The sequence below is a fragment of the Sceloporus occidentalis genome, unplaced genomic scaffold, assembly GCF_023333645.1.
Source record: "Sceloporus occidentalis isolate IW3139 unplaced genomic scaffold, rSceOcc1.0.p SCAF_1, whole genome shotgun sequence".
In the NCBI taxonomy this organism is placed as follows: domain Eukaryota; kingdom Metazoa; phylum Chordata; class Lepidosauria; order Squamata; family Phrynosomatidae; genus Sceloporus; species Sceloporus occidentalis.
In genome coordinates this window covers 209,287,436-209,299,838 of record NW_028316981.1, presented here as the reverse complement: position 1 = coordinate 209,299,838, position 12,403 = coordinate 209,287,436, and positions in this window count along the sequence as shown.

Sequence of the window (12,403 nt, the reverse complement as noted above, 5' to 3'; positions counted from 1 at the left end):
CACTTAGCCTCCTGTGTGATAAACTCCTAAAACTGGCAAAGATGTCTGCCTGAAAGTTAAAAGTAGGGCGGGATTATGTGGCCATGCATATGTTGTCGGACTACAGCTTGCTACATTCCTCACCATTTTTGGTTTTGGCTAGGGCTGCTGGAACATGCAATCCAACAACAGCTGGAAGGCCACATGATTGTCATCCTTGTTCTAGCTAGTGAGTGGCCACCAATCACAGTAGATTGTAATTGGCAAGGGTAGATGGGCAAACAGAAAATTATCCAGTTTGACTCCACTTTTTATCAGTGGGAATGACCCCTTAGACTTTTCTGTCAGAGAGGTCTGGTGCCACAACAAACTACAGTCCCCAGAATTCCATAGCATTGAGCCATGATGGTTAAAATGGTGTCAAACTGGATTATTTCTGCAGTGTGGATGCAGCTTTAGTGATGAATGTGGCAATATGAAATGAAGGCAATATTGTTCAAGAGTGGTCCCATGTTGCTAGTTTGTTCTTTTTTGTGAGTGTTGAAGCCATATTGATGTAGATGGAAGGAAGCTGAGTTTTGTACCACAGACCAGTAACTTGTAATATTCTGATTTTTAAAAGACAAAAGTATCTAAAAGATAAGTATTATGGTTTCTTTTGAAAAACAGGAAAGCAAAGAGCTACATTTTAAAAACCAGAACTATATAATTAACTCTTTGGGGTGTTGGAAATATAGCTGTAACTATTTATGTACTTACGAAGCCCCTGAAAGTGAAACAGGCAGATTATCATAACCCTAGTCACTGATATTGATTTTCTCATGAAAATCCTCAAAACTCTTCTGAGAGATTTTTGATGCTGTTTCATCCTAGTGCCTGAATCACGTCATATTTGTTGAATATTTGAAATCTGTGGTTGACAGCCAATGACTTGATCTTAACATCTGATATCTGACAGTTCATATTATGCCTTTTTTTGGCTGTTTGGTATGTTATTTCTTATTCAACAGAACTGATGATGCTACTAGTTGATCCCCGGTGGTGTATCACAGTCATTTGCAATTCTTTACCAATGGGAATACTTTCCCATTGTCCAGGCTGTCCTGAAATTCTTTGGTGCATTCTATAGTCACCTTGAACAGTGGCGAGTGGAGAAGACTGGAGGGACATAATATTGGTGAGCTGAATGTGCCTGTTATTTGGCAGGGAATCTTTTGCATTATTGCTTTTCTTATTGAGAAATGTCTGTTACGCTTTCAAAGAATTCAGCATCCATAGAGATGCAGAATTAAAGTTAGAAGGCTAAATTCATATAGTCCAATGATCTGATGACACTACTTGAAGCATCCCTGGGAGATGGTCATACAATCTCCCATTAAAATTTCAAAAGAGGGAGAGCGCTTGACCTTCTGAGGCAGTCTGCTAAACAACCTGAACCATCAGAAAATTTGTAATGTTTAGGCAAAATTTCCTTTCCTGCAATTTGAACGTGATGGTTCAGATGAAACTTGTCTGGAGTAATGGAAAGCTAGAAAATAGAAAAGTTGATTTTTGGACTACATCTTCCAGAATCCTTGGCCAGCATGGCCACTTGCCATACTGCTGGAGGATTCTGGAATCTGTATTTAAAAGGAAATAACTTTGCCAGCCTCTTGTGAACAAAGTAGCTCCATCATTCATTCACTGGAAGACCATTTGAAAAACTACTTGTATATTAGATTTGACAGTGTTAGTTGGTTGCCATGCAAGGGCATTCAACATTTGATAAGAATTCACAGCAAAGATCTCATTATTTTGATCGATATCATGCAGTGGTAAATTAGTATTTCACAGAAGGCAGCAACTGACAGCAAATGTGAATTCAGATTCAGTGTCTGCCAATTCACATTTTATCAAGGCTTTGTACCACGTCGATGAAAGTGGATGAAAATATTGTGTCTAAAAAGTAAATTCTGATTTCAAAATTGTTCATTCCAAATAAAAATGGGCCTACTGATACTGAAACATCTGGCAGATATTGAATATTTGAGAAAGCTGCGTGTATGGATAAGAGGTCATGAATCTCCCTTGGGAATTATTGCAGTTTAATGGAAATGTTTAAATGGTGTGTTGGTTATGCATTCAATACATTTCCTTTCCCCAGAGAATGCAAGATGGCAGATATGGCTTTCCTTCTCCCTGCTTTATCCTCACAACACCTTTTTGTGAGGCAGGTCAGTCTGAGAGACATGAGTCCTTTCACATTACACAATTAGAACAACATGGTCCAACTTTATCTACCCTGGCTACATCCTATGGGATTCTGGGATTTGTTGTTTGGTAAGTCATTAACGCTATCTGATAGGGAATTCTTACCATTCCATAAACCGCAAATATTAGGATTCCATAGAATGCAGCCACAGAAGTTAAACTGAAAGTACTGTTCTTTAAAATATGAAAAGGGCCAGTGATGGGATCAAGGTGATTTTTAGGCTTAGTTGAGACTTGAAGATGGCTATCCCAAGACGTAGTACAACTCTGTATCTGCCACATGACAGAAGACTAAAGAAGCAATGAGGAATCTTTGTCCCACCAGATGTTGCTGGATTTTCATTGCCACCAAACATAGTCAGCACTGACAATGATCAGGGACTGTGGGAGTTGTAATTCTCATGGCAATCTCTGTTTGTGCAGCTTTGGGTTACATGAATATATATCCTTTCTTGGACAAGTGGAGGATATATTCAGTGTACATCTACTCACTGGTGATATGATAGGACAATGTTCACTTTATCATTCTGGATGCAGAACTGGATGCTGCTTCGGTATCCCTCATCACCCCACTCCAGCAACAAAATTGCCATGGCAGCATGCTTCAATGTTTGGAAGCTGCCTTCTACTGTTACCCCAAAAGGTGAGGTGACTGAAGTCTCCACCAACTGCATCAGTGTCTTCTTGGTATTTTGGGGAAATTATTAGCTCAAAAGGATACCTATGATAGGTGGGTAACTTCGGGGATCTTTCCACCTCTGTATATCAGTACTCATTTCAATGAATAAGAGAGTTTTATTTAGAAATGTGCAAGAGTACATGACAACACACAAAACCAACGCAACCTTAAGAACTGTACAAGGCTAGCAGAAAAGAAAAAGTGGAAGGTTGGCTAGTGAGAAGCCAGGAGTTATAGGGGATGGTACGAATTTTTTAATGACTTCTGTCTGCAGGACAGAGATTCAGTCTATAATAGCAAATTGGTCATGTGTGGGGCAGATATTTGTATTGTTTCACACCTTTGAGGGATACTTAACATTCCCACATTGTGCAATAAAACTTTGATGGTTTTCTCATGGAGTTGACAATAGGATTTCAGCATGACTGATGGCTTTAACTTTAGAGTGACAAAACATTGATAGCATTTCAGACAACCCTTGGATAGTCAGATAGAAAAGGCGAATAGAGACACAGCCTGGGGTGACTTGGAGGTATGGTCTTGAACTGCTTTACAATGGGACTTCTAAGTCTCCACTGTGAGAGGATATGCAGAATGCCTGGAGGAGAATGGTGTAATCAGCAAACCCATTTACCTTTTATTATAGTGCTCTCTAGGTCTGTTACATGTCTTCAGGTCAGCATGCCTTTCCCATGTGAAACTTGTAGTGTTCTAAAGGTCATTGGGACCTCTTAAAACTTGCCTGATGATAGATGTCAAATATGAAAATATGAAATCCCATATGCAGCGAGAGAAGTATAAGGGTATGCTAGCACTACTGAAGTGGAACTGTAATAACAGAGCATTGTGGGATCCTGTGCATAGTCTGACAACATCTGGAGGGCCACACGTTTCCTGGCCATGGTCTCAAGGCTTTGATGTAGCACAACTTCGCACTTCTTCTGAGTACTGTAGGTAATTCTGTTCTTCCTGGTTATGTCCCCCACCCCCAACATCAAGCTAAACATTGCAGCAGTGGCTGGTGAATAAGAATGGGCATCAGCACTCTTCCAGATTATTCATGGGGCTGAGGTCTTAGCAAAATTAACTCTATTCTAAACTGGAAAACAAGAGGATTCTAGAGTTCCGTGTACATTAATTATTTGTTGCACTCAATTATTAAGTTCACTTCAGAGACCTTTTTGTGCACAACACATAAAATTCTAATGGATTCCTTTGCCATCTTCCTGCCAGCTTCGTTTGTTCATCTGAGTAATGTAAGCTTTACCAAGGGTGATTTGCATATAATCATTTTGCAACCTGATTGTTTACCTAGCTATCTTATGATCCATCTATTTAAAACAGGGGTGGGCAAGTCCTTCTGAGGATGATATTCCCTTGGGCATAATCTCTTGGGGGTTGCATGCCAGGGCTAGGAGGAGTTGAAGCAAATGATAGGCAGAGCCAGAATACAAATTCGGCAGCAGTGACATTTCCCTTTCTCTCTCTGCCAGTGCTTTTTCTTTTTGCCTCCCACTTTCTCTCAGCTTCCTTCCCATCCCACCTCCTTGCCCAATATCCTTTTAGAAGGGCAGATTTCACTTGCTCATGGTCTAAACTTTTTGATACTAGTGGGCTTCTGAAACTGGCTGAAGGCCACATAAAATTAGATTGTGAGTCACATGCAGCTCTATGGCTGCCGCTTGTCCACCTTGATGATAACAACTTTATTCATTTATATCCCACCCCACCCTTCTATAATGGGACTTAAGGCAACTTACAAATGATTAAAAAAAATACAGTTTAAACCATACAAAAATGTGTGTGTGTATGCATGGGTATGTGTATACACACACACACACACACACACACAATCAACACATAGAATTAAAATAATTTAAAAATCATTAGAAGACAATATTTTAAAAAAATCAACAAAACAGCACAGCACACCATGGATTAGGAAAGTTTTTACTTGATGGAAGGAGATCATGTAGACTGCTAAGTCATTTCCCAGTGTTCAGTCACACTTTATCAGTGCCATCCTTATGTTACCAAGAAAGATAGGCCAGGACTGGGCTTCTTAAAAGAAGGTAAGAGGCCATGCAGTAAGGAGTTTATTTGATTCATTCGGGATCTTTCTGAACTCTATGGGACAAAATATCAAAACATGGTTTGCAGGAACAGGAACACCCTGCTCTGGAGAGAGGAAATCTTGGATCAAGAGACTCTCATTCCTGAGTTGTGTCCTTTGACTCCCCCCCCCCCCCCCCCAGAAATAAATGGCTGTTATCCATTCCTGGGTAAGGGAGATGTATAGGATGTGTGGCCAATAATAGATGCGGTAGAAACCATTTTATCTCTCATGACCCTGCTAGCAGGCCACACTAAAGTGGTAACATAACCAGTAGTGGTGTCAAGTAACTCCCAGTGTCATTTTCATCTCATGTTTAGCTGATTTGGTGTGTGGGCATGGGATAGGAGGCTTAGAGCAATAAGGGGGCAGGTTTGGCAACTCCAAATGGAGACAAAACCACTGTATTTTGCATTGACTGAGTGGATGTGGATGGTCAGTTCTCCCCAGTGATTTCAGCTTGCTGGTACTGCTTTGGAACCAAAATGGACCATGCTATTCTAATATGAATCTCATATAAATCAGTCTTTATCACCCTGATCAGCTTTGTTATTTGGGATTTGGTTGAATTGGTTGCACTGTTGTTGTTGTTGTGTTCCTTCGAGTCATTTCTGACTTATAGCGATTCTAAGACCATACTGTATCAGAGGATTTACTTAGCAAGATTTGTTCAGAGAGGGGGTTTGTCTTAGTCTTACTCTGAGGCTAAGAGAGTGTGACTTGCCCAGTCTTACCCGCTGGGTTTCCATGGTTGAGCAGGGATTTGAACTCTGGTCTCAAGAGTCCTATTTAACAACGAAACCACTGTGCCATGCAGGCTTATAACATTTCAATGACTATTTGGTGTGTGTGTGTGTGTGTGTGTGTGTTGTGTGCCTTCAAGTTGTTTCTGACTTATGGCAACCCTAAGGCAACCCTATCATGGGGTTTACTTGGCAAGATTTGTTCAGAGGAGGTTTGCCATTGCCTTCCCCTGAGGCTGAGAGCATGTGACTTGCCCAAGGTCACCCACTAGGAATCGTGGCTGGGTGGGACTCGACCCTAGTCTCCGGAGTCAAAGTCCAGTGCTCAGACCACTATGCTACACTGATTGCATAGCCTTACAGAAAAACGCCTCACAACTAGACATAAATTATGTGCCATAAGAAGCACATTTGTAAACTGGCCACTTTGTACCTGAAAAGAAGAAGCTGAGCAGAGAATTTACCCTATCTGATTGATTATTATATTCTTATTGTATTAATTTATTATATTATATCATTAATATTTTCATATTATATTCTTAGTCTTCCTAGAATCTAGGAGTCAATGAGCTTTCAAACCAGCTGCTGATTCTTTGTCTGCAACGTACTACATCTGTCACAGCTTCCCACACTTCCCTTCCCTTCCGTTCCCTTTCTCTTCTCTTATCTCACTCGCTGCTAAAGATCTGCAACAGCCTTTCCCAGCCTATCGTTCTTCAGATGCAGTCCAAGTGTTTTGGGCTGTAATACCCATCGTCTCCAGACAACAAGGCCAACTCCATCATTCCTGGACAGCAGAGGTAAAATGGGAATTGAAAGCCAAAACATTTGGAGAGCACCAAGGTGGGAGAAGCTGATAGAGAACATATTCTTCTCTCTCAACATCTTTTCTCCGATCTTTGAAAACAGAAGTAGGAAGAGAACTTATGTCCAATCTGAAAATGGAGACAATAAATAAATATATATGCCAAGATTCTTTGTGATCTCTCAGTACTCGAGGAAATGGTGCATTGCAATATGTTATTCTTTTCCCTCTCCCCTCACCACTTGAAAGAGAAGAGAAAAGAATAGAATTGAATTCTGGTATTCCCATTTCCCTCTCTTATTTCTATTATCATGTGAATAAATGACATAGGTGAGTAAAACCAAAGGCCACTTTTTTTACTCTGCTAATTAGATTCATGTCTGCTTTTCCTTGGCCTGCAGCAAGTAATTCTAAGTTAATTGGAAACATGCAGGGATAGAGTAATCCTATTAGTGAAGGAGAGGCTGAGGGCCATTTTAGTTTGCACTAGCAGGTTGCATGTCATCGTGTCTCCCCCATGTCCAGCTATGTTCTCCTTTTATGAACTCTTTCCTCTCATTGATTCCCTGGTATACCTTTTCCTTTGTTCTGGGGCTTTGAGTCCACTAAATCCACAGCCATTTCCAAAATGCCTACAGGATGCCTCCTCTTAGGAGTTCTCTGATATTGAAGTTCTTATGATGGTGGAGCATTGTCTGCCAGGTCTTTTACAGCCTCACAGAGGAGGAGGGTGAAGTTAGCTCTTCCCTGTAGGACACTCTGCTTCTCTAGTATCTGCATTCTACACTTCACTCTCCATGTTATCTTTGAATCAGTTTACTGGATCTCCGACAGCAGTGGTTCTCAACCTTTGCTCCTCTAGATTTTTGGAACTTCAACTCCCAAGATTCCTGAACAATGAGCATACTGACTGGGACTTTTGGGAATTGAAGTCCAAAGCATCTGGAGGTCCAAAGGTTGAGAACCACTGTTCTACAGCCATTTCTCAGCTTTTAGGGCTCCTCCTTCTGTATGTGCTCTCTGGACTGTATGAGAGCTGTCAAGCTTCTGAACCCTATTCCCCCAAAGGTTCAGCACTTGGAGAGCTTCCTATATGGGAAATGGCTGTAAACCCCAGGGCCCTGTCACACTGCACAGTTATAGCACTATAATTCCACTTTAACTGTCAGGGCTGGATCCTATGGAATCCTGCCATATGTAGGTTAGTCAGAGGCATAAGAGTAGCTCTCAAACTGAGAGATCTAAATGTCCTTCCTTAAACTGCAAATCTCAGGATGCAGCAATGGCAATTAAACCCCTGCTAGCTTGGGCCCAACCTATGAACAGGTTCGCCTCCTTCCGTACAATCTAACCTGCACACTCAGGTCTTCTGGGAAGAATCTACTACAGCCTACAAATACCAGGTTGGCTGCGAACCTTTTCTTCAACCGCTCCCAGATTATGGAATGACCTGCTGGAGGAGAGCCATCATATTACCAGTTTAGACAGCTTTAAAAAGGCTGTCAAGACAGATCTCTTCCGGCAGGCCTTTCCAGAATAGCTGTCTGGCCACCCATTGAATCGACCATTATGCTGAATACCCTGTAATACTGTTCACCCATCTCTGATTATTTTAATGGATTATTTCAATTTTTAAATGTGTTCAGTCCTCATGGAGAAACGGGGTAAAAATAAAGTTTTATTATTTATTATTATATTATTAAAGTGGAATCATAGCATTATAATTATGCAGTGTGGATGGGTCCTGGGGAGAGTTATCATGCCCACAACAATGGATCCACCAAAACTTTTCTGTCTCTCCTTTGTCCTTCTTCAAGCAACAGTGGTGCCTGGCACAAAATGGCAGGATGCCATACCTCACCCCCTGGATGAATTCAAATCCAACAAAGAGCAGGAAGACATAACTCACTCTGCTGGATGATCCAGTTGAAAATGAGGAAAGGGAAAAGTGCCAGAAATCTGTTGATAATGCTTCCTGGGAGTCTGCAGAGCTGGCAGAAGGCACACACTTAGAAGATAGCACAGCACTGCCCTTCAGTGAACATAGAAGGGAGAGACACCATGCCTAGCTCAGATTAAATACCAAGCACTAAACTAGTTAGGCACTAAGGAGGCATAGATGACCTTGAAGGAACTGCCCATAAAAATCTTGCTTGTTCTCTTACTGTTTTAGGACTGACAACTGACTTATCTTGTCTTGACTTTGGACTATATTTGGACTATTCTGTTTACTCCCTGCTGGCTTGAGTACTTGGACTTCTGAGCTGGCTAGCAACAACCTATGTAATTCTCCTTGCTTCCTGGTCAGATAACCTGTGACTGACCTGGACTGGACTGACTATTCAACACCACTTCCTTGGGCACTTTCTGACTTGGGTTCAACCCACAGGGGAAGAAATATGGGATGCTGGGAGGGCACATACAATACATCCAAGAGCCACATGCAAGGAATGCGTAATTCTCACATGGCATAGTTTGTCTGCTTTTGGCTTCATACTGTCCATGGGGCACTCCTACCAGGACACAAGGATGTGCTGCATTATTATTATTTTTGCAGATTCCACTTGTAACCACTTATCATGCAAGGGATCAATCCACAGGAGCCTTGTAACAGTGGGAGACAGGACACATTGAACATTGCAGACCTAATTCTACACATAGGAAAAGCTTGACTTGTAGCTTTTCTGCTTGTAAAAGGGAAAGAACAATCTTGCATGACTTGGCACTTCTGAGGTTAGACTGCTCACAGGTGTAGTTCCCCTCTATGAGCTGGTTATTTGCAACAGTTAGAAAGCTGTGCTAATGTCTGCTTTGGCTCTAAGCCACTGCATTAGCTTATTCCAGCTGGCTGAAATCCAGCACAGAGTTAAATGTGTTTAAGCCCACTGAAATCAAATCTGGTTATTCGGAGGTGTGTTTGGGTATAAGTTGGTAGGTTTCAAAACAGAAGCAGCCCTTCAATAAAACTTGAACCCCAACATGTTTTGGTTCGGAATCTAATTACTGGAATCTCAAGCCCATTTTAAGGTTGGCCTTTAAAAAAATAAATAAGTTCAGGAGATGAATGTCCTGATCCCAAATCGCTGAAATAACATCAGATATTTAACATAATTTAAAATGGATAACAGGTTCTCAGGCTGCATCTACCTGCAGACTTAATCCAACTTGATACCATTTTAACAACCATGGCTCAGCGCTATGGAATTCTGGGATTAGTAATTTTGTGAGATATTTAGCCCTCTCTGCTAGAGAGCTCTGGTACCCCATTAAACTACAAATTCCAGGATTCCATAGGATGGATCCATGACTGTTAAAGCAGTGTCAAACTGCATTAATTCTGCAGTGTGACAGTATCCTCTGTGAATTTCCTTTACAGAAAAAGCTACTTCAAGGAGTTTTTCTTTTGCACAACTTCCTAAAAATGGTAAGACTGAGCACTGTACTAGAAGAACAGAAAATATGCATGAACATATACAGAAAATATAGACAAAGGCTTGGAACCACTGGAAATGGAACAACACTTTCTTTCTCCAATTCTCTCTTTACCTCCTCCTCTGCTTGGGCTCCCTCAAACAATTACACTTGAAGATAGGCTGCAAAAATCTCTCTCTTTCTCAGTTTTGTTACACTCCTCTGTAGTTCACCTGAATTCTCAGCCCAGCTTTTTTGGTGTATATCCTTGTGAGACCTAAGGGCTTAAATTGTTGTTCCTAACTAGACTAGCCCCAATGAATCAACTGGAAGATGGTGAGCTAATATATGTTCCATTGATTCAACAGGTCTACTCTAGATGAAAACAACAGTTGGATCTAATCTTATAATCTCCCTTCTTTCAAAGGAATGTGTTTTTCTTTCCCATTATTTTCTTGTTTAAATTTTCCCCACAATTTATGCATTTTATCCAGTTGCATTTTTAAAACATTTAATAGTTTTGTGCATAGTTTATTTGTTCAAAACACACCCCAAGCTTCATAAATGTGGACATTTAGGAGGTAGGGTGTGCTTTGTCTTGAGGTGAATCTAGAGAGGTGCAAATTGGATGGGTGTTTTGGTCAGGAACTGTGAGTTCCAAAAATCCTTTATGTTTTCCCCATCCCCTTTAGAACTGGGGAATCATGTGATATCAAACTGATATGGCTGTATAATGTGATATGGAGGAATGGGATATGGAGGAAACATTACAAATGGAGTAGAGAGTTGGTGCAAATTGTATGTTATCTACATGGAGGAAGGACGAACTTTGAACCCAATGAGTGTATCTGCATTATACAGCCATATCAGTTTGATATCACATGAAATGGCATGGCTCAGTCCTATGGAATCTTTGGATTTGTAGTTTGGACAGGTACTTAGAATGATAATTCTTAGTCATCTCAAATTGCTATATATGTGTAATGAAGATGCCCTTAGTCTGTCTTATGTGTGTAGCCCTGGTGGCGCAGTGGTTAAATGCTGGCACTGCACCTACAACATTGTAAACTCAATCCTAGAAGGTCCACTCAGCCTTGCATTCTTTCGTAGGTCAGTAAAATGTGTACCCAGCTTGATGAGGGCAATTGACATACACATTGTAAACTACTTAGGGAGAGCTAGTTCACTGATAAGTGGTATAGAAATGTACTTGCTATTGCTATTGCTACTTAAGACAAAGAAGATTGGATCCATATGGACTGGGAAAAATGGTGCACCACAAGACAACTTTTGGAAAATACTGCATCATTCAAGCATTCTGTTCACATCCCCTCTCCTATTTTCAATGGGGCCTTTAGGCAATATGAGATTTTCATGCATGTATTAAATTCACACTGTCTTTGTAGCTTTCCCCATTTGTTCATCTATAAATTATAAGGCAAGGTCATCAGAAATCCATTTATCTAGGCAACTAGAAATTCCCAGATGTATGTGGTCACACAGAGACCCCTCCGCCTCTTTCCTTCTCTCTTTTTCTTTCCTTCCTCGACATAGCAATTCCCAGTTTTGATGAGCAATTCCTTTGCCTAACACATTCCGACGGGTAGTTAGAAGAACCTAGGTAATCTATGTATTTATATTCAAAATATATGTTTCAGTGTAACCAGTAAACATTTTACGATTTGCAACTTGAAAACTGGCTGGTTGCCTTGTATCGTGAAATTAGGCTCAGAGGGATATGCATTTATCTGCATAAACTCTGTAAAAAAAAAAGACTACCTCTTAATTGAATCAGTTTTCATTTTCCCCAAAGGAGCTTATACCCCAGGAAGTAACCCCTAATCCAACAAGAACTGCAAATACACAGGGACCTGAGTCTTGATGGTATTCCCAACTAGAGTACATCCATTGGATCAGTGCTATATGGATAAATATTGACTCACCATTCAGTGATTGAATCAATGGACTATTCAAGTTGGGGCTGGCAGAAGGATTCAGGCCACTGAGGGGTAAAGGAGCGTGCTTTTAGTGATGTTTAATGTGCGATGGCAGACATCTGCTTCAACTCCTAGTTCACATATTTCTATATTTTAAGTTTGAATATTCTCTAAATTTTTCAGGAAAAGCAAGTCATACACTTTATAAAGAATGCTTTCATCCATGTCTTGGGCAAGTCACACACTCTCAGCCCCAGAAAACCCTGTGATAGGTCTGCCTTAGGGTCAGCATAGGTCAGAAACAACTTGAAGGCACAACACAATAATAACAAACAAGAAAACCATATGAAATTCATAGGACCATCACAAGTCAACAGGCTACTTAAAGACACATGCACATACATATTAGAGGAAGTATTTTCAGCTCTCGGACTTTAAAATGCATGTTCCCTTGTCAGTTGTTTTCATGCTTTCCTTAAACATATA